A 27,668-nucleotide genomic window follows, 5' to 3' on the forward strand; every position below is an offset into this window, starting at 1 on the left:
TCTTAACAGCTTACCTAGACCATAAATTAATCAAAATGCACTTTTTAATAAAACCTGATACTTAAAACATAAATGGCTGTTACTCCTGATGTGTTCACATCCTTCCCAGAGGTCGTAAACGAAGTCATTAAAGCAGGGTAAAAACCTGAGTTGTGGGATGTCTTCCCGGAGTTTGAGACAGGGCCTGCGGCGATCATGTTTCTTTCCCCTTGAGATTTCCTAAAATGTGTGAGTGGGGTTTTTTTTTTTGTTTTTTTGTTTTTTTTCAAAAGTACACCAAAAGAATCACACAGGTAAGTTCATTTCAAAATGCAGACAGACCACCTTGCTACAGATGTAAAACTGGGATGGTGTCCCGCCTGGGGCTCCGGCCGTGTGTCTCACTCGGAGGACCAGAATCCTGGGGTGGGTTTCTAGCACAGCCTCTCCCGCGCTTGGACTCTTGGGCGAGTGTTGCGAATTGAAAGGGAAAGCACCTTGAGTAATGAAAACGCGTCACTGGCACGTGCTAAACATTGGATCTTTTTTCCTAAGTCAAAGCAGTTTTATTAAAAAAAAAAAAAAAAAAAAAAGATTATTACAGGTTTGCGTACTACATAGGTACTAAGAAATTCATTCACTAATTTCTCTTCATGCCCGACGGCACCGGTTCGTGAATGGACATACCGTGTGGCTCCCGGGTCTGAAGATCCCAGGAAGGATAGAGAAACCTTGTGTCGTGCAGAATTGCAGTACACTTGGTGGGGTCTGCCTGAATGAGGACATGTGCTTTTCTGTCCTTTCATTTGGTAAGACAGTACCTCCTAAGGACAGTAGCTTCTTTACTTGGCTCTCGTATGAGCTGGGCATTCTTTACACGCGCTATCTTGTTAATGGCCACACAGCCACAGGGTTAATGATTACCCCATCTTGTGGGAGGCGACTCAGAGAAGTTGAATAAACCTCCCAAGGTCATGCAGCCGGTAAGTGGTGAAACTCTGATTGGAGTGCAGGTCTCCACCCCTCCTCACCACCCTGCACGCCCCCAAATGCTGTGAGTGTTTGTAAATTCTTCCGCAGGAGTCAGCGGTGGGAGACATCGGTGCCCGTGGCGGTAAGGCCAAGTAGAATGGCTCTTCGTACGAACTGAGTGCCAGGAAATCCACATCATGAGGTATGAGAGACTAATTTTGCCAGTTTCCTAATTGCTAAATGTTTCATTTGTCTCCCCAGCAAATACCTAAATTGATCGACGTGATAAAGATCTCAAAAACTTTATAAACATCACATAAAACGAGAATACCTCCTTGCTTTAATTTGACTGCCGTTGTACAAAAAGTCAACCAGGTGTTGAGGTAACCTTCGGGAAGTAGAATGTGCGACCTGGGGCCCGTGTTACTGATGTCCTTTATTTTTCTCTCCCTTTGGTCCGGAAACTTACTCTGAACAAACCCAGACTTGAAATTGTGCCTGTCGGCGCCTTAGGGTTCTTACGTGTCTTCTGGTTCAGGTTACAAGAAAATTAAGCGAGTCCTGCTGGGTCCAGACTCCGGCTCTTAGAGGTCAGAGGTGGGCATGGTCCTCGAGACACAGGCCGAGTGAGGGGACGTTGCCCGAAGCTGGACAAGGGAGGAACAGGATTGGGGCATCGCCCGGCTTACTATTGGCGAAGACACGGAGTGTGGGTTTATCACGCGAGTTAACGCGTGCTGCAAGTGTGAGGAGCCCTTCGAGTTTGTGAGGGCTGGCATGGCCCTGGTGTCATCCAGCATCTAGTGACTGAGCAGATTTAGAAATGCCCTTGAGGATTTGTGACGTGTGAATCACAGCATCCGACGTGTAACACCTGGTCCGCAGGAATAGTGCTTATCCAGAGGATCCGTTCGCCGTCAGCACACCGTGGTCGGTGGGTGCAAAGATTGGAGAGTCTCTCGAGGATTCTTGGGGGCAGGTTTGTTAAAGATTTGAAGACAGATCAATGAGATGGGCAGACTCCACGTTTCTCCTAGCTAAAAAAAAAGGGGAGGGGAGGGCGCCTGGGTGGCTCGGTCGGTTGAGCGTCCGACTTCAGCTCAGGTCGTGATCTCACGGTTCGTGGGCTCGAGCCCCGCGTCAAGCTCTGTGCTGACAGCTCGGAGCCCGGAGCCCGCTTCACTGCCCTTCCCCACTTGTGCTCTCTCTCTCTCTCTCTCTCAAAAATAAACAAAAGCAGGGAGTCCCAATTCAGAGGCTGTACAGCCTCCAGCGTCCAGGTTCCTGTGTTGAAGGATGTGTAGGGTGCGGCTTCCGGGGCGGGAATGGCATTCCACGTGAGGATAGGGAAGGTTCTGGCTCCCTGGGGGGGGCCGGCCCAGAGTTTTCTCCCAGCCCTACGGTGGCCTAGAGCCACGTGTGTTTTGACGGTCTCTTGTTGGGCACATAGACGTTAAAATTGCTATGTCTTCTTGGAGATTTGACCCCTTTATCATTATGTCATCTCTCTATTCCTGAGGATATTCTTGTTGTGAAGCGTGCTTTGTCCGAAGTTAAAATAACAACTTCAGCTTTCTTCTGATTAGTGTTAGTATGGTATATATCTTTCTCCACCCCTTTATTTTTAACCTGTCTGGATCTTTTTTTTTTAATTTTTAAATTTTTTTAAATTTACATCCAAATTAGCATATAGTGCAACAATGATTTTAGGAGGAGATTCCTTAGCGCCCCTTCCCCATTTAGCCCATCCCCCCTCCTACAAGCCCTCCCGTAACCCTCAGTTTGTTCTCCGTATTTAAGAGTCTCTTCTGTTTTCTCCCCCTCCCTGTTTTTATAGTATTTTTGCTTCCCTTCCCTTATGTTCATCTGTTTTGTCTCTTAAAGTCCTCGTATGAGTGAAGTCATAGGATTTTTGTCTTTCTCTGACTAATTTCACTTAGCGTAATACCCTCCAGTTCCATCCACGTAGTTGCACATGGCAAGATTTCATTCTTTTTGGTGCCGAGTAATACTCCATTATATATATATATATATATATATATATATATATATATATATATATATATATACCATAGTTTCTTTATCGTTTCATCCATTGATGGACATTTGGGCCCTTTCCGTACTTTGCCTATTGTCGATAGTGCTGCTGTAAACATGGGGCGCGTGTGTCCCTTCGAAACAGTGCACCTGTATCCCGTGGAGAAATGCCTAGTTGTGCATTTGCTGGGTTGTAGGGTAGTTGTATTTTTAGTTTTCTGAGGAACCTCCATACTGTTTTCCAGAGTGGTTGCACCAGCTTGCGTTCCCACCAACAATGCAAAAGAGATCCTCTCTCTCCGCATCCTCGCCAACATCCGTTGTTGCCTGAGTTGTTAATGTGAGCCATTCTGACAGGTGCCAGGTGGTATCTCATTGTAGTTTTGATTTGTATTTCCCTGATGATGAGTGATGTGGAGCATTTTTTCATGTGTCGGTTGGCCATCTGGATGTCTTCTTTGGAGAAGTGTCTATTCATATCTTTTGCCCATGTCTTCACGGGGTTATTTGTTTTTTGGGTGTTGAGTTTGATAAGTTCTTTGTAGGTTTTGGATACTAACCCTTTATCTGATATGTTGTTTGCAAATCTCTTCTCCCATTCTGTCGGTTGCGTTTTAGTTTTGCTGGTTGTTTCCTTCGCTGTGCAGAAGCTTTTTATTTTGATGAGGTCCCAGTAGTTCGTTTTTGCTTTTGTTTCCCTTGTCTGGATCTTTATATTTAAAGTAGGTTTCTTATAGACAGAATATATAAACAGAAAAACAGCATCTTGTTTTTCACCTATTCTGACGATCTCTTGTCTTTTTATTGATGTATTTAGACCTTTCACATTTAAAGTACGGTTAACCTTTGAACCACACAGGTTTGAGCTAAGCAGGTCCACTTACACATGGATTTTTTTTTCAGTAAATACAGTACTGTAAACGTATTTTCTGATTTTCTTAATATTTTATTTTTTCTAGCTTCATTTTTTTTTAAGTTTATTTATTTTGAGAGAGAGAGAGAGAGAGAGGTAGAGGGAGAGAATCCCAAGCAGGCTCTGCACTGCCAACGCAGAGCCCGATGCGGGACTCAGACTCACAAACTGTAAGATCATGACGTGAGCTGAAACCAAGGGTCAGATGGCCAACTGACTGAGCTCACTCCCAGGGGCCCTTCTCCAGCTTTATTCTAGGAATGCAGTATATAGAATACAAAGTACGTGTTAATCAATTGTTTGTGTTAGTGATGAGGCTTCTGGTCACCAGTTGGCTGTTAGTCGATAAGTTTTGGGGGAATCAAAATGTATATGTGGATTGTTGACCCCTCTCCCTCCCCCTACCAGCAGTTCACCTGAGTTTCCATGTAAGTGTTCCTTCTAATTTATGGCTTCAGCGGCTTCCACTCCATGTAAGCAGATCTCACCTGTGACTCTGGATACACCTGTCTCTCCAGGTTCGGGCATGGTGGTTGGACCCATTGACCCCAATCCTGTGATGGCTCCAAGAAAAGTTGTTTTTCAGTTTGTCCAGCCTTTTCTAGTTGTAAGGATAGGAATGGTGACCAGACTCCCAAGCTTTTTCCATCTCGAACATGAAACCAGAAGCCCTCGGTGACCCAGCTTTTGTAGTCAGATAAATTTGGGAGTTAGTGACTAAGCCGTTATCTCTAGAGTGCCCTTAATGTCTGGACATACAAATCTGTGTCCTAACAACAAATGAACTAAAACTAAAACGGTTGGTAGAGTCCACTGTCATGACTTCCAACTCTGCGCACGTGAGCTGTCCAGAAGAACGTGAAGATAATTAACGCTGGACTGGGGAACGGAGGGCATACGTGCAGGTGGCTTAAATGTGAGCTTACCCGCCAGAGCCTTTGATGTGCCCTCCCACAGATGACCTAGGATGCAGCCGGGCGCTAGAGCAAAGCCCAAACTCCAGAGTAGCCTGAATGACTCTCCCTCTCTTTCTTTCCTTAGACTGCTCTAGTTGTTAGTTGTCTGACAGTTGTGGCATATCCCGGGCTGGTCCCTGGGAAACAACTGCCAAGGACGTTGGTTAGTAACAAATATGGCTGCTTATGAGGAACCTCAGAACATTAAGAGAAAATGTCGGGCGCCAACAGTCCAGAATGCTTGGTCCATTTATGTCCAAGTGTTTACAGTATGTTCTGTTGGGCTGGTCAGTTTCTTCTCTCTCTCTCTCTCTGGCTTGGACCAAGATAAGTTCCAAATTAGTTTAACTTGGTTACTCAAAGCCTTTTTCAGCGTGAGTAGGAAATACAGAAAGTGGTATTCTTGTAGCTGTCCCAGTCCATATTGTACCAAGAACCTCAACCAGAATATCGTCCTTACTTTTATTTCACACCAAGGGCTTTGTCCGACTCCTCTCTCAAGAGTTGGAGTCTAAAATGCGGTCGTGCTTGGGAGATGCAGTGTGTCATGTTCAAACACAAACCAAGGGCAGCTCCTGAAAGAACGTGAATCATTTAGGCCAGCACTACAGGTTACGTGTGTCGTGGTGTAATGTGGGGCAATGATGAGGCACACGTACCAGTTCTGTGCTCAGTAAACAACCCCTGGCATTATAGAGAGGGAAATGAGAGAGAGAGATGGAAATGGGGCCCCTGGGAGCCAAGGAAGAAGTCCCAGTCAATGGAAAGACCGGCCCCAGCCAGGGAGAGAGCTGGACGACATACTGAACCGAACGTAGACTCAGCCTTTATCGGGACTTCTGGGTTCATTATCAGTAGACAGAAGCCATGTATGTCTTGGGTCTTGCTGGACCGTCCTGAGCATCTGATGCGTGTGCACAGTGGTGACTGGGTTACAGGCCGACTCTGACAGAGCAGGACACAGTTATCTCGGATGAGGAGCGAGGGTCACCATGAAACAGAAACGTGTATCTCCATGATTTACTGGTGCTTGGGATCTGCTCCCCTGGCCAGCTCTGTGTTATCACTTGGAGGAACTGGGATGGTTTTAATTGCTTCCTGCTAGTAGTTATCAGCACGGGAGAAGCGGAAAGGGGGTTTCAGCCAAAGCACTCTGTCTTTCGTGCTCTGTCTTTTTAATAAAGAGCTTGTGCACGGAATCGGGTTTTCCACGGGGGACGCGTAGCAATGCTCCTCGATATTTTAGGATGTTTCGGGGGGGGGGGCGGGTACCTCACTTGGGGAAAAAGCGTGATCTGTGAAAATAAACGTTTGTTTGGAAGGCTTCTCTGAAGTCATCGGCTTTGGGTTTCAAGAGGCCACAATCCAGTCGTTGCCAGGCTTACGAAAAGCGTGTTCGTTGCTAGTCCCCGGGGTCACGGGAGCCTTCTGACCCCTGGCTGCGTTGGGCTGTGACGGTGGCCCCCGGCAGGGGTAAGAGCTGAGAATGCTGTGTTTGCAGCAGAAGCTTCCTTGACGCAGCAGGAGCGTCACAGCCGCTTCAGCGAGCCCCGCAGGCTCTGTGCGCACCAGAGGCGGCCGGACGGATCTGCAGGCGTATGCTGGCTGGGCTTCTCCGCAGGCTCCGGGGGCGAGCACATAAAGCAAAGCTTGAAGAGGAGCTGTGCACACGTCTGCCCGGGAAGTGTCGCCAGCCCCGGACGTGGGAGCACATTCCTGTGCCCACCAGCGGACACCAGATGACCCCAGGGCTTGATCTCTGCCCTGCAGCTCGCCCTGGCCTCTCCAAACCCTGGGGCCCAATGGCTGCTGCTGAGGTTTCCCCTGGGGCTCCGGGTTCCTGAGCAGAGGGATCGAAGCAGGGAACGCGGCCGGAAGGCCCTGTTCCCTGTTTTTGCACAATCCTCGGTACCAGCAAGAAAGGGCGGCGGGGGGGGGGGGGGGGGGGGTGGCGGCGGAGAGATGGCAATACGGTACTTCCTTCGGGAGGGAAAATGTCAATGTATTCAGCACACATAACCCCCACATACTATTAACATTCACCAAGTGTGAATTCAAACAAAAGTCACCAAAATTAGATGGGAAGGGATCTGAAATGTCACTTTCACACATGCCGCGCTTGGAGAGCTGTGACAAATTGGCTTCCTGTGGATCCGGGCCGTCAAAACTGGCTTGGGACGTTCAGGGTCTAATCACCAATTAAAATCAGCCAACACAGCGGATTTGCGCAGGCCCTGGGAAATCCATTTCCTTCTTGGGAATGAAGAGGGCCTCCCCGGTCCAGCTCTTTTTCATCTGACAAAAAATGAGGAGGAATTGCTGGCCATCTCCCTACCGCTCAAGGAGGTCAGAGCAGGAAAGGCAGGCGGGCTCACTGGAGAGACCCGCTGGTTTCTCACTCCCTCTGCCCAGTCTGCCCAGGAAGGCAGGAAAAGCTCTAGCGGGACCAGAGCCGCTGGGGGCGGGGCCTGGAGGGCAGGTGAGCCTCGGGTCCACAGAACACAGACTCTTCTGTTTCCCAAACTGTCGTTCCCTCGCTCGGGGTGGCAAGTGAGATCTCGGGGGTCACCCTCACACAAACACACACGTATGCAAATTCAGCATTCCCATCAGCGTATTTCAAGCCGTAACAAACATTTTATTATGGAAAGTTTTTAAGTCTACGCTAACTTCGTAAGAATCCCACAGTGAGAAACCCAGGTAGGCACCGGCTGGCTTCAACCGTTATTTTCTCAACTTGCTGTATCACCTATCAATCCATTTGCCTGTCTCTCTATGGGTCTTATCCATTACCCTGATTTTCTGAATGCATTTCAAAGTAAATTGCAGACACGTCTCCCTAAATACTTCAGCGTCCGTGTTCGCTTCACTAAAATTCAAAATTTGTTCCCAGGTTTTGTTTGTTGTTGTGGTGGTGGTAAAATGTATAGGCGAAGAAATACGTAAATCTTAAGTGTGTATTTGCTGTTTTGACAAATGCATGCACCTATGTTATGCAAACACCTATCGTGACAGAGACGATTACTGTGGCCTTCCTGCCTCTTCCCCGTCAATCTTGGCCAGCCCCCCACCCTACCATGACTCCCAGAGGCAAACACCTACCGTACCTACCCTGATTTTCCACCACACACCTCGCCCCACCGTGTATGTGTGTACTCTTTGCATCTGTGCACTTCATTCTGTGTAATATGTTTGCAGTCATCCGTGTTGCCGTGCATGTGGATAATCCCTTCCTTTTTATCAGTGACAAGTATTCCACTGAATAAATGGACAGCGGCGTGTTTCTCCACTCCCCTCTGGATTGATACCTGGACAGTTTCAAAGTTGTGCCTATTATGAATAAAGCAGCTTACAATATTCTTGTATACGTTTCCCTTGCGTGTGTGCATGTATTTAGGTCTGTATGTTTTCATCTCTCGTAGGTAAATACTACCCAGGTGTGGGATTGCTGGGTCAGAAAGTAGATGTATGTTGAATTTTCTAAGAAATGGGGGCGCCTGGGTGGCTCAGTCGGTTGAGCACCCGACTTTGGCTCAGGTCATGATCTCACGGTTTGTGGGTTCGAGCCCTGTGTCAGGCTCTGTGCTGACAGCTCAGAGCCTGGAGCCCGCTTCAGATTCTGCGTCTCCCTCTCTTTCTGCCTCTCTCTCCATCTCTGTCTCTCCCAAAAGTAAATAAACATTAAAAAAAAATTTAATTTTACAAGGACCAAACCTATAAGCCACATGTCCTTGAATTATTTTAGTGTTTCAGCAGTATTAGCTGTGTTTTCCCACCTCTTCAGATTCTTTCCGGTGAATCTTTGTCAACAGTTTCTTTTAAATACAAATCAATACATTCCAAAAAAAAAAAAAAAAAAACTTTAAAAAATAAATAAGTAATAGAAGGGAACAACAGCAAAATGACCAGACTTGCTCCTAGGAAATTTTTTTCCTTCTGTGAGTTCATAGGGTTCCTTATTATTAAAGTCCGTCCGAATCAGAGGTTCTTTTAGAAAAATTTAGGGAGTAAAGATCTTTTTATAAACTCTACCGAAGGATGACATAGGTACAGAAAAGTGCATACAGAATCATCTTCGCAAACCGTACACATCCGCGTCGCGGGCCTCCGGCTGGAGAAGCAGCATGGCCCGCGCCAGGGCGGCCCCGGGAGATGGGCCACATCGGGCATGATGAAACTTACAAGTGCCAAGACAAGTGGCGGCCCCGCGGAGTCACCGGGGCATCCCACCGAACACTTAAGGGATGCCCCCGCAACAGTGAAGGCAGACTCCCCCATTAGAGGCCCTACTGTCCTCTCCCGGGGCTGTCTCGACCCCACACCTCCTCCGGCACCACTCCGGCCGCGTGGATTTCTCCTCTATAGTCTCCCTCCCAACGCCACGTGGCTTGCATTCGTCATCCTGCAAGGGGAAGCCGTCGCTTTAGCTAAAAGTCATCACCGAGTCTCCCTCCGAGCGTCCTGGGGGCACGGTGGGGCGCTGGGGGAGCCCCACGGAATAGAGCGGCCCCCGGCCTCCGCTGGGCCGGCTGAAACGCGAGAGGCCAGGAGACCAGCTGCGTCACTCCGGACGTGGGGCTACTTGCGCCTGCTGCGGATGTTGTGAGTGAATCAGAGTAACGGCAGCTACGCGCTGGGGCTGTTTTGGGGCCGGAAGGGGAAGGGCTTGCAGGCAGGAAGGGGGCTCGAGTTCCGGGGGGCACGGGATAAGGCCTTCCCGGTTTCCGCCCTGAGCAGGAAGGGTCGCTTCCCCCCCAGCCCTGTCAGCCGAAGCACCGAAGGTCACCGAAGGTCAGCGGTGTCGCAGGAGCCCCGCAGACCCAGATGCGCCCCCCCCCCCGCCCCCCACTCTGGGTTCCAGGCCCGCGGCCCCCCGTCGGGATGAAGGCAGCAAGTGGCCTGTGCGGGGGGCGCACTGTCATCTCGAAACCAGTCTAATTGTGAGCACGGCAATGAGAGCAAACTTCGGACAGTGCATCCGAACACAGGAGGAGAATAAGCTACTGCTGCTGTTTCTGGTTTTTGGCACAGGACGCACGGCCCCAGTCGGACCCCACGTGGAAATGAAAAGGTAGTGGGGGTCATGGGATGCTGGAAGTCATTTAGCAAAGTGTAGATGAGTAAAAATTTGGACGCGTCAGAAGAGAGTCAATGGCCCAGGCTCTTCTTCTCTTGAAAGGTACTTGAGGGGCGCCTGGGTGGCTCCGTCCCTTAAGCGTCGGACTCTTGCTTTCAGCTCAGGTCATGATCTCACGGTTGGTGAGTTCGAGCCCCACGACGGGCTCTGCGCTGACCGTGCGGACCCTCCTGGGGATTCTGCCGCTTTCTCGCTGTCTCAAAATAAATAAACAAATAAAAGCATAAAAAAATAAAGATATTTAGATTAATTGGGTATTAAACTGTATACCAGTATTTTTGAAGTCCATCCATCAGGCCATGGTTGGCATGGCTTTCCCTCATTTGTACTATTATTTAATTAATTAGCATTTTTCTTTCAATGAGTCCCTTTAAAAATGGCTTTGGCCTCTGGGGCGCCTGGATGGCTCAGTCGGTTGATCTTCCAGCTTCTCCTCAGGTCATGATCTTCGTGTTCATGAGTTCGAGCTCCGCGTCGGGCTCTGTGCTGACAGCTCGGAGCCTGGAGCCTGGAGCCTGCCTCGGATTCTGTGTCTCCCTTTCTCTCTGCCGCTCCCCCGCTCGCTCTCTCCCTCTCTCTCTCTCTCTCAAAAATAAATAAAGCACTTAAAATTTTTTTTTACATGACTTTAGCCTCCCTCTTTGATTTCCAACCCTAATTCGCACCAAAGCTAGTCCGTAACTGTCAACTTGGAAACCCATCACGCTTTGCAATGTATTTTCTCCTGGTGTCTCTGCAGAGAGTGGATCGCTCCCAGCCAATCTCACTCTCCTCGTGCTCCAGCCCAGGAGGCTGTGGAATCACTCGCGCCTCCTGTTTCTCTCCGATCCTTCGCAGCCCGCCAGGAAATCCTGTTGCCTCCACCTTCCGACACACCCTTACTGTGACCGACCGCTTCTGTCACCGCCGCCTCCAGCCCCTGGTCCGAGCCTCTGGCTTGGGGGTGGGCGGGAGCCTCTCCATCCGCCTCACTGCTCCTCAACCCGCCCCTCTGCAGCGTGTGGTCACCCAGGAACCCGGGTGACAGGTACGCGAGAAAGCTTTCCAAGGCTCAGATCGTGCCGTTGCTCTGCCCGTCAGCGTCTCACTGCTTCTCACTGAAGTCAGCGCACCGCCAGGCGTCCTCGAGCCCTTCCCGCCCGCCACCCCTGCTGGTCCACTCCGCACACCTTGGCCCCGTTGCCACTGCTCCAGTCTTGGTCTCGTGGCTCAGGCCACCCGGGCCAGTTTGTCCTCCTTCAACCCATCCACCGCACTCTCGTCGGGGGAGACCTGTATCACTGGCCTTCCTTTCCCCAGGAATGCGCTCCCTCGGGCAGAAACACGGCTCGTTCTTTCTCCCACTTCCTTCAGGTGTCTGTTGGACTGTCACGCTATCAGAGGACTTCTTTGATTATATCACACAGAACAACATTCTCTCACCTCTTATTCTGCCTTCTTCTTCTTCCTCTTCGCACGCATGACCTAACAGATTACATTTATTTTTTGTTTGTCTCCTTCCGTGTAGAACGGGGATCTCATGAGAAGATGGGCTTTGTTTGGGTCCAAAAGAGTATGGTTGCCAGACGGTTGGCATTCAGTAGATGCGTGAGAATAAATATTGGGTTGGATAAATACCGCCTGATCATTACGGTCAGGATTCTGGTGCCCAGAGAGAGCGAAACCAGGTGGAGAGCACCTGCCTTCCCCAGCTCCGGCTCGTCCACCCCACGGTTCTAGGAGGCTTCGTGTTACGTGCTCAGTATTCTTATCGATCAACGTGTTCACTCATTATTATGTGAAGTGCTACAAAGAGCGACTGGACAACTCCCAATTAAAAAAGAAATAACCCAAGACCAGAATTCTAAAGGATCGAACAACCCAGAGATCTAAATGGGGAGGACGGTAGATAAAGCTTCTGGAAAAATATAGACCGTGTGTTGGGCCCCGAAGAAGGGCGTTCCAGTTATGTTTGCTTCATACCAAACTACTCCAAGCATAGTGGCTTAAAGTGACAGGTGTCTGATTGTGGCTGATAGTTTTCTGGGTCAGGAATCCGGGCAGAACTTGGCTTCCAGCTTCTCCTCAGGTCATGATCTTGGCATTGGTGATCCTCCATTGGATCCTGCTGGTGGACGGACTGCTTTGGAGTCTGACCCCGATTCACTTGTCTATCTGGTGCCTCCGTGCGGGTAGCTGAAAGGAGACCATTCGGAACTGTGACCAAAGCATCTACGTGTGGTCCCTGCTGCATAGTAGCTTCAGGATTTCCAGACTTCTTCAGAAGCTTCTCCAGAAGCGACCCAGGCTTCTGTTAAAGACAAGACAACAGGTCCAAAATGGAGTCGCTTATGCTAAGCCCCACACCACCAAACTCAGACTTAATTACATTTTTGGCTCTCCAAGAAGGGAATCTTAAACCAGTCAATCGGGACTCACCTAATCAGCACTAGTTAAATCATCTGCTTGAGAGACCCCTGCCCTCCCCTAAAGGAAAGTAGCCTTGCAATAACCAACCTACTTTCTCCCCCGCACCCCCAGCATAACTGTCTTGTCCTGCTCCCTGCTGCCTATAAAAGGCATCCGTTTTGCACAGCTCCTCGAAGCCCCTTCCTGTCTGTACTGGGGTGCCGCCCAATACACGAATCATTGGATAAAGCCAGGAAGATCTTTAAAACGGACTCAGGTGGATTTTGTTATTTTAACAGATCCAAGGGCAAGTGCTCCAGGAAATGGAGAATTGACACAAGGCTTTTGTGACCCAGCCTCAGAAGTCACACGGCGGAGATTCCATGTCCTCTGTTGTCATCACGGGCAGTCATAAACCCACCGAGTCTTGGGTGGGGGGGATGACACAGATCCCCTCTATTCCACGGACGGAGTGTCAAAGAACTTGCAGCCTTGTTTTTGAACTCAGGGAGGCATGACTCAGTTAACCGGGGAGTAGGTGAGAAGGTATCTTGAGGATAAAAGTTTGAGCAGGGATGGGATAGGACGGGTGCATTTAGGAGCCATAAAGAGGCGCAGGTGCCCAGCATGACCAGGAAAATGTCAAAGGCCAGGTCAAGGGCAGAGGCCTCGGGCTGGGTGGGTTTGGATACCCCGTGAAGGAGTCTAGCCTTTGCTCTGCAGACAAGCTGTGTTTGAACTGTGTTGCTCACATACCCCGAAGGGAATTTTGAAAGAAAGTGTTCGGCTTTGCATCCATCCCCAGCCACGATTTAAAAGTAATCGCAAAGGTCAGCAGCTCTGTGTGGTCATTCAGGCTGACGGAGGCTTTCTACCTACTTCTTCCTGCAACATCCAGGGTCACTGCGGCCATCTCCCTCCGAGACCGCGCGGGAGCCTGGAGAAGCACGCGGGGGGCCAAGGCCGGCGTTGGTGCCTGTCGCTTCCGCTCACGCCCCAGTGGCCGGACCTCAGCGAATGGCCACTCCAGACCGCACAGGATGCCCGGAAGAAGCGAGGAGCACAGATGTCGCGGGAGAGCTAGGAGCCCTCCCTACAGGGCACGTACACGGCGTTCTGCACACTGACTGCTGCTGTTGCTTACACGGCCCGTCTTATTACACGCTCAGCCTGCAGGCCGTGCTCTGTGCACGGACGCATGTGACTCCCCGAGCGTCAGCTCGCAGGTCCCCCAGGTAGATGCGCTTCAGGCGCAGGAGGCCCCGCAGCCTCGGGGCCCAGTTAGGAGGTGAGACATCGCTGCGGGCGGCTCGGCCACTCCAGGCAGGGGGCTGCCGAGGGGGCCTGGGCCGAGTCGGGCCGCAGATCCCCGCGCGGCTGTCCGGCTGTCCCCGGGCGCCTTCAACGGTCCATCCCCAGCCGCTCGCTCCTCCCTGCCTTGCAGCCAACTCCTCCATGAGCCCCAGGGTGGATTGCGCCGCGCCTGAAGAAAAGCAGGGCTTTGCCCTGGGCTCCGAGGCAAGCTTCGCCCCTCCGGCTTCTAGGAAGCGCCCAACAAGGACTAGGAAAGCGGCCCCGGTTTTCAGAATCCTGGGCACCTGTGCTTCCTGTCATGGAGACGACGGACGGACGGCGTGTCGTGCCCTTGAGGGGCCTGATCAGACGCGAGAGGTCTTTGCCTTCTTTTCCCTGCCGCCGATACCGGGGCCCCAAAGGTTGGAAGAGTGGATCTCCCCCCCCGCCCCGGGGGCCCCAGAAACCACGCAGTGTAAAGCAGGCTGTACTGCAGGCAGCCGATGCTCCGTTTTTTGGCCGGGCACAGTGTGGACGCTGCTGCGTTTGCTGCCCTGAGCTACCAGGGCGGTTGGGTGTAATCTGTCTCTCCAGTGACACCCTTTCCAGACCAGCGAGGCGGCCCCTCTGCGCGGAGCCTGACTTGTCCGCCGGCAGTGACCCTACCCACGTCTCTGGGTGGATTTGTCCCCCGACGTCTCCCCGCAGCGCGGCGCAGGGGACCCGGCGGAGGAAAGGGTGTCCTTTTCCACATCAAACGCGGGAGGCAGGTATGTGGGAGAAGACGAACGCCTCCTTCCCACGCCGTGTCCGCGCAGGGTGCCTGGGGACGGGCTCCAGGTGTGACCTTGGGAGGCCCGGGCAGGGTTTTTCCACAAGCAGGCTCAGCTGGGGCGCGTCCTGCCCGGCGCGTGAGTCAGCACACAAGTAGTTAAGTTGGAGAGCCTTGGCTTCCCCGGGCTGGCGCATTCAGCCTCCAGGAGTCAGCAAGCGGCAGTGCTCATGAGAGCGGGGGCCGGGGACACCCAAGTGCCCTGGCACTCGGGCTCGCGACGGGGACCCGCCTGCCTCTCTGAACAGCCAGCTGCCGCCGCAGGTACGTAGCTGGGCTTGGATGGATGGTGCTTTGTTTTCTCCCCCGAGGACAGAGAGCCACGGTTGCTGGCGTTTGCACACAGGCTCCCTTGACACTGAGAAGAAACAGATGTTTAGTAGCCTCCTGAATAATATGACTTATTAAAATAAGGGACAGGGGTGGGGGGGGGGGCGGAGAGAGGGGAGAGACGCTTCCTCTCCCCGTGCGTTTCCCTCGCAAAGGCGGCTTTTCTTAATTCTGTGTGCATTCCAGGGCTGTGTGCGCTCAGGTCATTTGAATGTCGCGATCCCAGGGGGAATTCGAAAGATGGCCTTTCGCTGTCCTTTCCGTGAATCTTCAGATCCGCGTTCAGAGAGCTGGATTCGGTCTGAAGAGTTGTGTGCCGAATCGGGGAAGTCAAGCGGCGGGAACTCACTCTCCTACCCCGTTTTCGACACTGAGATTCGAATCCTTAGTCTTCAGAAGCAAACTTCTTCAGATTCACCACATAGCTGCAGGATCTCAGACGTGGTGTTTTTCTGGCTCACAACCTGAGGCCTCCTGGCTCAGATACGTAGGGTGACCTGAGATAACTTTTCGAATCCCAATTCTGTTGTTGTTGTTGTTGAATTGTCAACTTAGCTACCATACGGTGTTGTCTTGGCTTCGGGAGTAGATGCCCGTGGTTCATCGCTTACATACGACCCCCGGTGTTCATCCCAACAGGTGCCGTCCTCCATGCCCGTCCCCCGTTTCCCCCACCCCCAGCAACCCTCAGTGTGTTGTCCGTATTTAAGAGTCTCTTATGGTGTGGTCTCCCTCTGTGCATCTAATTTTTCTTTCCCTTCCCCTCTTCTTGTAATGAGTCTGCTCAACTTGGTCATCCCGGCCTTCCCATCCTTTTGGATGACTCTTCTTTATACGAGCCGTTGTAGAATGTCTGAAATTCTGAGTGGATTGGAACTATCCTCAAAAACTCAGACTTGGTGGAATTTCCAAGGATATAGGGACATAAGCAAAGCCTGTTTGGATCTCATTCCATCTCTAATCTTTTTATTTTTTTTAAGCTAGATGACCAGTTTATTATAAAAGGGTATAATTCAGGAACAGCCAGATAGAAAAGATACATAGGGCCAGGCGGGTATGAGGAAGGGGCCCAGAGCCTCCCCGCCCTCTCCAGGGACACCATTGCAGCGAATCTCCACGTGTCTCCCAACCTAGACCCTAGAAGCCCGTCCTTTTTGGGTTTCTACGGAGGCCACGTTGCAGAGGCGTGGTTGGTTCAGTCCTCAGCCCATCTCTGTTTTGTCACGGCCACATCAGCCACCAATAACTGACATCTGTGGCATTGATGATCAGGGTGATGTCCTGCAAAAGGGTGTGAATTCGAGTCCCACGTGCGTAACTTACTGGCTCTTCGAAATACCTGGAGCCTCACTTGCTTCGTTTGTAAAATTGGGATCCTGTGTGTAAATGTGGTGCTGGTCACAGAGAGAGAAATAGGATGGGCTCTGACACCAAAGCTTCCAGTGGAGAGAGAGAGACACTCATGAAACCGTAGGTACCAGAATGGAGGAGTGTGCAAAGTGTGAGAGGAAGAAATGGGTTAAGCCATGAGCTCCAGCTGGGGGATCACTGGATCCTCGGTAGGAGGCTGAGGAGAGGCGTGGCCTCCAACCCCGTCCACTTTGCCAAAAGGAAACCGTTTGTGATGTGAGGTGACACCTAGAAGGCTTGTCTCATTGGCTAAAGAACAGACATCGGTAGCTGGTTTTACACGTTCTTCCAAATGGGCACCTTTCAAAGCCTTCTGCAGGGAGAATGTCGCCAGCCTCCTCCTTCTTTCTCTTCCTCTCACAGAAAGGAGTGCCCCTTCTTTCTACTCCTGCTCCAAGGTCAACGGTAGATGAGAGAAATGGAGAGCTCATCAGATCTCTAGCGCAAATGCATCATTGAGAGGGAACCAGGCTAATCTGGACCGTCGTCTCTCAGGGCAGGTTCCAGAAGTTCTAGCAGAACCAGGGTGGAATGGGTGTGTTTGAAAAAAAAAAATGTTCATAAAACCTTTGAGGTAATGAGTTATCCAGTCTTAGGATCAAGACTCTTAAACAGGAGGTGAAGAGCCACTTCCTATCACCGGACTTGAATGTCAAGGGTCACCCTAAAGGGAAAGAACTCTGATACCCAGACCTCCTGCAGCGGGGGACACTTGGGCTGTGACTCTAAGTAGTCCCCCTCCCCAATTTTCCCATCTAGCACGTGGGAATCTGTCCCAAATTTCTCCAGAACACTGGAAACCAGAAACTGTTGTGTCCATGGTCATGAGGCTTCTCCTCACACCTCACTGAGGACAGCTTCAGTGACCTTACGATGCTCGAGAAGGAGGAAGAAGGTGGTCAGGGGTTAGTCATCCATCACTAGATTCTGGCGGGCGGTGAGGCCACAAGAGGGCAGTGCAGAGAATAGCGCTGATGACCGTGAAGGAGAATTTGAATGTCTGCTGACGAGCTTCTTAGGATCCTGCCAAGAAATGAGGTCCCTGAGGCCCTCCGAGAATCTTCTGCAACTGTTTTCGTATTGTTTTTCTTTACTGCTACCCACATGTCTTTGTTGCTCTTGCAGACCGGCCTGGTCTGGGAGGAGCAGCTAACAGAAAGGAAAACAGCAAAGTGTATTTGTGATACAGAACACAGCAGTGTGTACCCGTTGGATATGGTTTCGGCAGCCGTCTGGAATATCCAGTCTCAATTCCTGCTCCCCATTGCCTCCCTAGCTCCAGGGACAACACTGTTATCTTAGACTATGCTTAAGAAATGTCTCATTCAGGGCTTAGAAGGTGGTTTGTGTCGTGACAACGGTGGGGTAAGGAAAGTTCACATTGATGTGTTGGCGCCAGCTGTGTATACTTCCAGTGTTTTCCTCGGGGGGCCTGAAATCAACCATGGCGGGAGTGTTCACGTACACACCAGTACAACACGCCGGGGCTGTCTATGCCTGGAGAGCCAGTTGTTAAACGGGTAGCAACCCACCGCTCCCAGGACATGTCACAGAAAATTCTGTGACAAAGAGATGAGATGCTGCCTTAAGACATTAAGAGGGAAAAAGTTGCCTTTGGGAGAAACTATTTTGTATTGTTAAAGAACACATGATAGACCCACGATCAGGTTTACTTAGTGGCAAAACTCTACAAGTTCGAAGACGAGGAGCATTCTGGCCAGGTCACCTTTCCAGGGAATGCTATCACTTTTTCTAGATGTTCAGACCCCTGAATTATGTTGATGGAGACACAAAACGCCATCTTTATGTTACTATGTTCATAAGGGGAAGAATTTATAAGTGAACCTTTGCAGCTGAAGTTTAAGAGTACTCTAATCCTTTTCCAGCTCATTTACTATTTGGGTTAATACGAGTAGGAACAAGAAATTTTCCAAACTCTAAGGTGGAAGATTGTTTGTTGCAGTGCGTCTCCCTAACCTCACAGCCACGGAGACTGAGTATGACCAGCACCCCACATGGATGAACTCTGTGGCCAAGATGACTTTAGATCTTCTCAGAGAGTGGGGGCACTTCGGAGAGCTCCCTCTCTGGGAGCATTCATTCCTTGATAGGTCCTTGAAGTTCCTCATCTGATGATGCAAAACCAAAGGAAACTTTCCGTCTAGAAAATGAGAACTCCCTGTGGATGAAACTGACATATAAGAGGACTTATTCATGAGCCCTTAATAAGCGTCTGTGCTAAACAAATAAAGGGCACTGTGAAGCAGATTTACTCATCCAGTCCGCCTGACACGTACTTCTTAGTGAACCCTCACAACCACAGGAAGAGGTAGTTGTGAGTATTCTCTCCAATTCAAAGATGAGGAAATTGATGTATCAAGTTAAGTGGCTTCTTCCAGTGAGGGCATTGCTGGGATTTGACCTCAAGAAATCTCCGTCTAGAGGGGCGCCTGGACGGCTCAGTCAGTTAAGCGTCCAACTTCAGCTCAGGTCATGATCTCACGGTTCGTGGGTTCGAGCCCCACGTGGGGCTCTGTGCGGACAGCTCGGAGCAGGGAGCCTGCTTCAGATCCTGTCTCCCTCTCCCTCTGCCCCTCCCCCACTCATTTCCTCTCTCTCTTCTTCTCTCTCTCTCTCAAAAATAAATACTAAAAAAAAAATCTTGATCTAGAACCCTTCCTCTTTTTTTTTTATTTTTTTTTAACGTTTATTTATTTTTGAGATAGATAGAGACAGAGCATGAATGGGGGAGGGTCAGAGAGAAGGAGACACAGAATCTGAAACAGGCTCCAGGCTCTGAGCTGTCAGCACAGAGCCCGACACGGGGCTCGAACTCACGGACCGTGAAATCATGACCTGAGCCGAAGTCGGCCGCTTAACCGACTGAGCCACCCAGGCGCCCCTAGAACCCTTCCTCTTAAGCCACCATTGTTTACCATCTCCCTGCAAGGTACGTGACTAGAAATTTAGCTCCTCTCCTCGGAACATGGGCCTCCACTTTTGTTGCATGAAAAACGATCTCGATTCAGACGTCGCAGAACAATGGCTGTCAAAATTGGATCAAGTTTTCCGCGTTGCGTTGAGCCGGCGCTTCCTGCATCACAAAGCAGTGGTTGAAGAACGGAGCGGGGAGGTTCGGGCTTCGACGTGCACAGCCACGGCCAGGACACAGGAGTGCTTCTTTCCAGCTGTTTCTCCCGTGAAAGAAAGACAAAACCCTTCCACCACCAATGTTTCACCTCTCTCCGTCTTCCGGGTTCCAGCAGGAATCTCGAACAAGGTCGTGATAGTCCAAGAAGAAAGAAGAAGCGTGTTTCTCTCCCACACGCGCTCTTTCGACGTTGCTGGAAGCTTGGAAGAAACGCTATGTTCGTGAAGTTTTGGTTCGGTGTTAGAGTTACGAGCGTCGGCCTTGGCCTTCGTCCTGATGGCTTTTGGGCCTTGTGTTTATACCCAGAACTCACACCGAACCCACTTCCTTCTCCACCACACAATCAGTTGATTTCCCCAAGTTTCTTCTTTTGGCACATGGCACCATGATTTTCTCCTGCCCTTCAAAAATTGGACTGACGCTTGGTCTTCCCTCTTCTCCTTTTCCCATGTTGACCTGGTGGCAACTCCTAGTGGGATAATCGACGCTTCTCTGATATCTTCCTCCTTTCTGTTCCCACTGTCACCCCCACAGACCACCTAAGCTCTGCTTCCCCTCCCCTCCAAACGGGGTCTCAACTCTTCAATGGCTGCCTGTCTCAGCTTCAACTTCTACAGCATTAGAGCACTAAGCAGGGACACATTTGGAGGGCCTCAAGAAGTCCTGCGGTCAGTTAGTGATGTTGGCCATGCCAGGGGATGGGAAATAAGCGTTGTGTGTTAGCCCCACCTGCTCCTTTATGTTTGCAAAAATGCAGGTCTCTTCACATGTTTATCTTACTCAAACACATTCGGGGACCCTTTCCTGCGTTCACTCAGTTACGATTCCCCAACCTGGCATTTTAGAACATTTGAGAACATCCAGTAACTTATCCCTCAGCTGTAGATTTCATTGCCCCCTGACAAAGCCTACATCAGTGGGTCTCAGGCTCAGGGTCACAATGGACCAGCGGGCGACAGGGGGTGGGGTTACATCCAGAGTGCCGGCCACCTTCCGTAACACTGTATCCTGTCCTCACTCTGACATATTGGGGTACGGATGTGGGAGTGTCACATATGAAGAGCATCTTTCAGAAGGTTAAGGGAGAAAACGATTGAGGACTGCTGCCTCAGTTTACCCAAACCATGCTGTCTGCTGTTGTATATATTTGGGACTTTCCTTCCCCTGCGCTGACGCTCCAGCACCCACACCTCTCCCTGGCCAAATCTGGTTTCTTCTTCAAAGTTTGGCTTCAATTCCACCTTGTTCATGAAGCCCGCCTTGATTTTTCAAACTAGAGAGGATCTCTCCTTTCTGCAAGCCCCCAGAGCATCTTATGTAAGATGCTTACGTTCAACCTTGCATTATGTTTACTTGGCATCTATCTTGTATTCCCTGCAAAATCCAAGAGAATGATTTAAAACATCTTTGTATTTCACTGGGCCACATACCTGATAGGACCTCCACGAACTGGCCTCTTCTCGCCACCCTTGTCCTGTCTTTCCTCGGTGTCCCCCCTTTGCCTTCTCTGCTCTCGAAACAGCAGACGGCCCGGAGTTTCCCAGAAGGCAACTTTGCACGTGCCTTCTTATCAGGTGAAGTCGATGGCCCGGATGACCACAGTTCTCCACCCCTCCCTGAACCCACACCTTCTGCAGCATGAGACGTGGAGACCATTTCTGCTCCGCCTGAATCTGGGCTGGCCCCGCGACGTGCTTTGGGCAGTACAAGGCAGCAGAAGTTACAAGGCGCCAGTTCTGAGCCTGGCCCTCAAAGACTTGCATGTTTCCACTCGTTTTCTTGGACAGTTGCCTAGCTGCCACACAAACAAACCTGGGCCAGCTTGCAGGAGAATGAGAGACCGCATGGAACAGAGATGAGCCATCTGGCACAGGCCATCCTTAAACTGGCAGGTCCAGGGGAGGGACAGAGAGAGACACACACACGGAATCCGAAGCCGGCTCCAGGCCCTGAGCTGTCGGCACAGAGCTTGACGCAAGGCTCGAACCCACGAACCGCGAGATCATGACCTGAGCCAATTAGAAGCTTAACCGACTGAGCCCCCAGGTGCCTCTCAAGGAATATATTTATTTATTTTTTTTTTAAATTTTTTTTTTTTCAACGTTTATTTATTTTGGGACAGAGAGAGACAGAGCATGAACGGGGGAGGGGCAGAGAGAGAGGGAGACACAGAATCGGAAACAGGCTCCAGGCTCTGAGCCATCAGCCCAGAGCCTGACGCGGGGCTCGAACTCCCGGACCGCGAGATCGTGACCTGGCTGAAGTCGGACGCTTAACCGACTGCGCCACCCAGGCGCCCCAAGGAATATATTTAAATGAGGGAAGCAATGGGTTAAATCAGAGGCTGTAACAAGCCTGCATATGTTCAATTTGTCTCGCATAGTGTAAGTAGTGAGGTATTTTTTTTAAATGGTTTGCCTAGGGGCGCCTGGGTGGCTCAGTCGGTTAAGCGTCCCACTGGCTCAGGTCATGCTCTCCCGGTTTGTGGGTTTGAGCCCCGCGTCGGGCTCTGTGCCGGCAGCTTGAAACCTGGAGCCTGCTTCGGATTCTGCGTCTCCCTCCTTCTCTGCCCCTCCCTCTCTCTCTCTCTCTCTTGAAAATAAACATTAAAAAATTTTTTTGTAATGGTTTGCCTACATTCGAAAATCAAGAAATTTAAGGTAAGCCCCATATTACTAACTTTCTGCCAAAAAAAAAAAAAAAATCCATCAACCTTGGGCCTTCGTTTCCTCATGGCACCTGTGAGCGGGGACTCCCCTTTAGATGAGCACACTCTTCTGGCTGTGACAATCCTCAGTGATCCCTGCCTGTCGGCTTCTCGATACACATTGTCATTTGTCATCATGTCTGCACTTGTGCTGCGTCCGTGGCTTTCACTCGGTGGTTTACCTGCTGTGAAACCCTGAGCACTTAGGAGAGCTGCTGATAACTGGGTCCCCTCGCCTCCTTCTGCCTGTAGCATGGGTGTGATGGAGACAGATTCTCTCTCCCCGGGCAAGATTTTAAGTGTCGCTCATATCTCATCTTTCTCCTCTACTAATTGAATTTTTTTCTCCCTCCAAAGGGTTTTCAGGGATAATTTGGCTTACAACCTGCCGAAACTAGAGCGAGGCATTTTCTTTCATCTCACAATTCAGTTTCATTATGGCAGGAACTGCAGAGAAAGAGTCACCCAGCAGGGACGGCAGGGCGGTCAGGAGGATCGTGCCAGTTTTCTGATGTTTTTCCCTTTCATAACATTATTTTTTTAATGTGTGTTTATTTTTGAAAGAGGGAGACAGAGCGTGAGCGGGGGAGGGGCAGAGAGAGGGGGAGACACAGAATCGGAAGCAGGCTCCAGGCTCTGAGCTGTCAGCACAGAGCCCCACGCGGGGCTCGAACTCGTGAACTCAAGATCATGGCCTGAGCCGAAGCCAGACGCTTAACCGACGGAGCCACCCAAGGCGCCCCTATGTTTCTCCCCTTTAACGGTGCTCACAAGGGTCTATGTACAACCTGCTATCTGTGGTCTGTCTCTTTCAGGATGGACTGCAGAGCTTTATCTATTTATTTTTGGTCGGATGATTACTTATTCTACTTCTAAGGCTTGTAACTCATTGATGTTCAGCAGGAAGGCACTGGTACAGGTAGACCAGCTGTTTACTCTGGCGTCTGCTCCAGTTGGTCGTTGCCTAGGCTGAACCCGTAGTTAAATCTTTTGAACATATCAACTCTGGACCTAACACACTGGAACGCAAAACACGCTCCTCTCCAACGATGCCTTTACCTTTGGACCCATTTGTGACACAACAGGCTCAGCAACTTGGTCACAGCTCGGTGCCACTTGGCTGTATCAGTTCTTTTATGTAAACACCAACTTAATTATCCAATTCAGAAGAAACTTTGTCTCTTGTGGTGCATCCAAAGTTCAGCTTGTGAGGGCATGAAAGGAAGCTCCGCCTGTTCTCCCATTAGTGAAATGAAAAAGCAGGTAGAACTCGCCTAAGTAAGTTGGTGCCTCAATATTTCTAAACGCCCCATGGGGATCGGGCAACCGACTTAAGAGTTGGACCAAGATGGCCTCTGAAGTGACACATTCTGCTTCGTCGAGCTGAGAAAAGCAACGGAAACTCTTATTTTTAGTAGTGGTTGTTCTTCAGTAAGGGTAGGCAAGAATAGACTAGCAGAGTTGACACCTCCTTTCCAGCCTACTTGGAAAATCGTTCACCCGACGTGTTTTCGTATCCCGTATCCATCCGTTGAAGACAATACCTTTTGATCGCAGAGGTAATACACGACCGTTGCGACAAATTTTAATACGGTTAAGCAAGATGCAGAAAATAAAAAGTTCCCTCACATCCCGGGAGTATTTCGAAATGGATTACTCTAGTTCTCTGTCTCTGTCTCTCTTTGTATTTTCGATAGCTTTAAGACTTGGGAGTGCTTTCTTTTAAACCCCAAACTTAGGATAAAAAAAATAAACATCTTGAAGGGAATGTTTTCAAATCTGGTTTGCATTTCCCTGCTGTCCTAGAGATTTTAAACGAAAAGGACTCAGGCTGTCCCTCTGGCCACTGATCATTGTCATGGGCTGACCCCCCTCTCTTTTGAACGTCTTCCAATTGCTTGTCACTCTTATCACCTGTGTGCCTGCTTCTGGAAACCCGGAGTATTCCAATTTTCTGTAATTGGAAGAAAAAGAATGTTTGGTTAGAACTATATGTAAATTAAAAGTCAACAGGCTCTGCACGAGCCGAAGAGGCTCTCCTATGGTTTATTTTTTAAAAAGTTTTTATTTTTTTAAGTTTTTATTTATTATTTTGAGAGAGAGAGAGAGGGAGAGAGAATCCTAAACAGGCTCTGCACTGTCAGCTCGGAGTCCAACACAGGGCTCAAACTCACAAACCACAAGATCATGACCTGAGCTGGAGTTGGACGCTTAACCGACTGAGCCACCCAGGCTCCCCTCTCCTATGGTTGAAAATGCGGACTTTATTTCATAAGTTTCTGTGATCTGGAGACCTTTTATATTTATTTCCCTTTTGTAACTATGTCTTAGAGTTGACACTGCCTGAAATGTGACCTCTGAATTAAAGAGATTTTAGTATATTTTGAAATGCAACATTGAACATCTCTTCATCTGTTTGTCATTTGGATGTCTTCTGTGGAAAAAATGTCCACTAGCTCTGCCCATTTAAAAAATTTTTTAGGGGCACCTGGGTGGCTCAGTTGGTTAAGTGTCCGACTCTTGATTTCAGCTCAGGTCATCTCGTGGTCCGTGAGTTCGAGCCCTGCGTCGGACTCTGTGCTGACAGCTCAGAGCCTGGAGCCTGCTTTGGATTCTGTGTCTCCCTCTCTCTCCACCCCTCCCCCACTTGCACTCTGTCTCTCTCTCTCTCTCTCTCTCAAGAATGAATACACGTTAAAAAAATTTTTTTTAAGTTTATTTATTCTTGAGAGAGAGAGAGAAAGAGAGCACAAGCAGGGGAGGGGCAGAAAAAGAGGAAGAGAGAGAATCCCAAGCAGGCTCCACACTGTCGGCACAGAGCCTGATGTGGGGCTTGATCTCGTGAACTGTGAGATCGTGACCTGAGCTGAAACCAAGAGTCAGACGCTCAATGAACAGAGTCACTCAGGTTCCCCCCTTCTGCCCATTTTTAAGTTGGTTGTCTGGTTTTTTTTTTGTTATTGAGTTATATGAGTTCTTTACATATTTTGGATATTAATCCCTTCTCTCATGTATGGTGTACAAATATTCTCTCCCATTCCGTAGGTTGCCTTTTCATTTTGTTAGTGGTTTCCTTTGTTGTACGGAGGCTTTAGTCTGATGTCATCCCACTTGTGATTTCTGCTTTTGGTGCCTGGGCTCTTTGTGTCCTGTCCAAAACATCATTGCCAGGGTCCTTTCTTCTAGGAGTTTTATGGTTTCAGGTCTTATGTTTAAGTCTTTTCTCTTTTTTAATTAAAACATATGTTTTTAATGTTTATTTTTGAGAGAGAGAGTGAGAACGAACAGGGGAGGGGTAGAGAGAGAGGGAGACACAGGATCCGAAGCAGGCTCCAGGCTCTGAGCTGTCAGCACAGAGCCCGACGCGGGGCTCGAACCCACGAACTGTGAGATCATGACCTGAGCTGAAGTCAGATGCTTAACCAACTGAGCCACCCAGGCACCCCTTATGTTTAAGTCTTTAAGCCATTTTGAGTTAATTGTTGCGAATGGTGTAAGATATGGGTCACATTTAATTTAGCTGTATGCGGTTATCTAGGAATAAAACCTTCTTATTTGTGGCATTTATTGGAAATGTTAATGAAAGAAATGTTAAAGAAGATTTATAATTGAGCTCAGGAGTCTTCTTCATTAACTGGTGTTAATTAGGAGGCTATGTTAATCAGGATGGGTGGGGGGGCTTGCTGTGGTAAAATCATTGCTTAACACATAAGCATTTATCTCTTGCTTATGCAAAGTGCACTCCTGGTCTGATGAGTCTCTGAAGGAGATTTCTTCCAAGTGGTGACTCAGGGATCGGGTAGCCTATCATCTGGGACAGCCACTTATCAGGGTCACCAGAGCAGAGGAAGAGAGATCATGGAGAACCCACACCCCCTCTAATGCCTCCGCATCAAATACTTCAACCTGCAAGTGACACATATCATTGCCACTCACGGCCCAAGGATCAGTGACTGCCAGGGGGCCAAAAAGCATAACCTCCCTGTATGCCCACAAAGGAGCAAAGGACCAGATATGGACCAGTGTTTCCAGACTCCATGGCCATGACCTTAGGCAAGTACCGTAACTCATCTATTATGACGGGTTTGGACCAGATGACTCGGTGACCGTCATCCTACCACCCTGAGTCTAAATATCTGATTTTGTCTTAGCTTTGTGATTTTTACTGCTTTGTACGTGTGATTTCACTGTTCCTCTAAGAATATCAGGCAACTTCCAGCAAGGGACAGATGTTTGGTTTCTTATTGGCAGTATAACCTTTGGCTATTTGTTTCACTTTTCTATAACTCTTCTTTTCCTTTTTAATTCAAATATAGAATGGGGATAGGAAGAGCGCATCTTCAAAAAATTACCAAGTAGTAAATGAGGCAACTCATGTAATGTTTTAGAACAGTGTCTGGATCATTCTAAGAGTTCAGTAGGTTCATTTCGTGTGATTTTATTTTTAGTTTTATTATTATTTTTTTAATGTTTATTTTTGAGAGAGAGAGAGAGAGAGAGAGAGAGAGAGAGAGAGAGAGAATAAACAGGGAAGGGGCAGAGAGAGAGGGAGACACAGAATCTGAAGCAGGCTTCAGGCTCCGAGCTGTCAGCATATAGCCCAATGCAGGGCTTGAACCCACAAACTGTGAGATCATGACCTGAGCTGAAGTCACATGCTTAACCGACTGAGCCACCCAGGTGCCCCCAGTTTTATTTTTTAAAGATGACTGTCCTTTTTGCCCTGGCTTGATAAGCATCTACATAGTAACAACTCAGATAGATGTTGTTGTCCTTCATGCCCTGGCATGATTAGTCAGCCCAGCCCATGCCAGTCTCTTTCGTGTACCCACACATAAAATGGGGTCACAGACTCTACTTGTAGGTGTTCTGGGTCTTTCCCCAAGACCCTCACCTCCCGTGCACTGTGCCTCATCTGCCTTAGCCCATTCATCTATTGATGGACACTTGGGCTGCTTCCATAATTCGGCAGTTCTAGATAATGCAGCAATAAACAGAAGGGTGCATATATTCCTTTGAATTAATGGTTTTGTGTTTTGGGGGTAAATATTCTAGGACTGCAATTCCTGAATCATAGGGTAGCTCTGTTTTTAACTTTTGAGGAACGTCCATACTGTTTTCCACAATGACTGCCCCAGTTTGCATTCCCCCCTATAGTGCAAGAGGGTTCCTTTCTCTCCACATCCTCACCAACGCTTGTTGTTTCTTGTGTTTTTGCTTTTATCCATTATGACAGGTGTGAGGTGCTAGCTTATCTCTAATCATAGTTTTGATTTGCATTTCCCTGATGATCAGTGATATTAAGCGTCTTTTCATGTGTCTGTTGGCCACCCAGATGTCTTCTTTGGAGAAATGTCTGTTCATGTTTTCTCCCCATTTTTAATTGGATTATTTGTTTTTTTGGGTGTTGAGTTGCACAAGTTGTTTATATATTTCAGATACTAACCCTTTATCAGATATGTCGTGGGGTAATATCTTCTCCCATTCCTTAGGTTGCCTTTTAGTTTTGTTGATTGTTTCCTTTGCTGTGTGGAAGTTTTTTATTTTGATGTAGTCCCAATAG

At 49.3% G+C, this 27,668-nt stretch overlaps 1 protein-coding gene across 2 annotated transcripts in view; it reads left to right on the plus strand.

Moving 5' to 3' along the window:
- Positions 1-161: 161 nt before the first annotated feature.
- ASAH2 (N-acylsphingosine amidohydrolase 2) overlaps positions 162-27,668 on the plus strand; it is a 101,170-nt gene continuing 73,663 nt past the window's right edge. Inside the window, exons 1-2 of one of the 2 annotated variants that reach the window (XM_030335448.1) lie at positions 162-788; positions 1,060-1,153. The gene's annotated coding sequence lies outside the window, so the exon portion shown is untranslated. Of the gene's footprint in view, positions 1,154-27,668 lie in introns of both variants that reach the window. The other variant, XM_030335450.1, reaches the window with a different exon arrangement.

This window comes from Lynx canadensis, chromosome D2, assembly GCF_007474595.2.
Source record: "Lynx canadensis isolate LIC74 chromosome D2, mLynCan4.pri.v2, whole genome shotgun sequence".
NCBI lineage: Eukaryota > Metazoa > Chordata > Mammalia > Carnivora > Felidae > Lynx > Lynx canadensis.